Source organism: Octodon degus, unplaced genomic scaffold, assembly GCF_000260255.1.
Source record: "Octodon degus isolate 3935 unplaced genomic scaffold, OctDeg1.0 scaffold00095, whole genome shotgun sequence".
Classification (NCBI taxonomy): domain Eukaryota; kingdom Metazoa; phylum Chordata; class Mammalia; order Rodentia; family Octodontidae; genus Octodon; species Octodon degus.
The window spans coordinates 4724767-4726509 of record NW_004524671.1 but is presented as its reverse complement, the minus strand read 5'-3'; positions in this window follow the sequence as shown (position 1 = coordinate 4726509).

Below are 1743 nucleotides of genomic sequence, written 5' to 3'. Positions count from 1 at the left end.
TGACCGAGCTCACACAGACTTCTTGGGAGCCCTGAGCAGGGAACACTGTCCTGTCACCTTGCTTTGAAGAGTACGTAGCAGCACTTTGGCCATCTGCATAGGGCTTAAGGAAAAGTCCTAGCCAGCTCTTTGCGTATCAGTACACGGAAATAGGGCCAGGCTTAGCCAAGATGGAGACCATTGCCTTTCTTTCTGGGAAAGCATTCCTGGTGTCCTCTAGCCCCAGTAATGCCCCAAGCAGGTACAGGGTCCTGAGCAACCTCATCTCTCTGGGGATCTACTTTTTTATTTGTGAGAGACAAAGTTGGACTAGATGATGTGTGATGTTCTTTGCAGTTCTAATGAGTTTAGGATTCTGTGAGTTTTGCTAAGATTTTAAAGGAATGAGATCAATTATTCTTATAAGGGGGAAATTTTGGCAGTATTTAGCAAAGGCATGTGAAAAATTTTCTTCCTTCAGTTTCTGTGACTGAGTGGATGGTTGCCATTATTTATCTGAAAAAAGGCAATCAAACTCTTGAGAAAATTTCTGAAGAGCAGATTTTATTTCCCTTGCTATGGCCCTTAAATGCTATACTTGTTACATCTGAGTGCTAATTACTAGAGATTAATTAGTCAGCATGAAAGTGCTTCTGCAGCAGCCCCCCATTTACTGAACTGCTCTTGATCTGTGCTACCTGCAGTCTCTCTGGCCTGGGAGGCGATGCTTAGGAGGCCAGAGGCAAGCCTCTGACAATCTTCCTGTTTTCAGAAGAAGTTAAATCAAAGGTAGATGAATGGAAAATATAGCTAAGTCCAAAAATGGAGGTAACCTGGCTAGCAGGCCCATGAGGCCAGTGTTTGCCAAGCGATTAGAGGTGAGTGTTGGGAGACAGTGCTCTTGGGTTCATTTCTGGCTTTGTTACATCCCTGTGATCAGAACCTGGGCAGTCGGATGCACTCCACTTCTGTCTGCTTCTATCTTGGCCCTCAGAAGAGACTTTCAGTAAGAATATTGTGAGATTTAATCAACTATTCTTTACGGATGGAAAGATCCTTGGATGAAAGGCCTGAAGATAAAAGCAAAGTCCAGGAGTGTTATTATCCATCTTCTCTGCTCTTCCTGGGACTACAGCTGAAGTGTGCTCTGGTACACTTTGCAAAATATAAAGGAAGTAAGGATATAACAGTATTTTCAAAATTAAGTGCCCATTCTTCTTTGTAACTTGTGTTTGGTGGGTTGGCCAGCTTTGTGTCTCATTTATCTCTCTGTAGTGCATTGTCTGCTGTGTCTAATTTTCCCTTATTAATGAATCTCCCCTTTTGTCCTGTACAAATCGAGGAGGATGACATTTATACAAGGTAATCATTTTCATGCATTACCAAAAGGGTTATTTATTGGTGGTTACCCAGCAGAAGTAAGCATATCTGTCACCGACATCTGACCTAGAATAGGCTGTTATTTTCTTTTTTCTTTTTAGCAGAATTATTTGCTGATCAGATTTCTTTCTGGTCTTTAGATTCGTGGTTTAGGTGCAAAAGATCCATAACTCTCTGTATTTTGAAAAGAAATGGTCTTGGAAAGGAGCTAAACTTCTGTGATGTACATCTTCTCAGTGAAGAGGGACCCACCCAGACAATGTCTTCAGCCACAGACACTTTAAAAGGAAACAAACTATGTGGGTAAAAATGCATGAACTTAGAGACGCACCCCTTCTCCAGTTCTGAAGCATCTCTTCTAGAATGCATGCCTTAAGTTAGCAT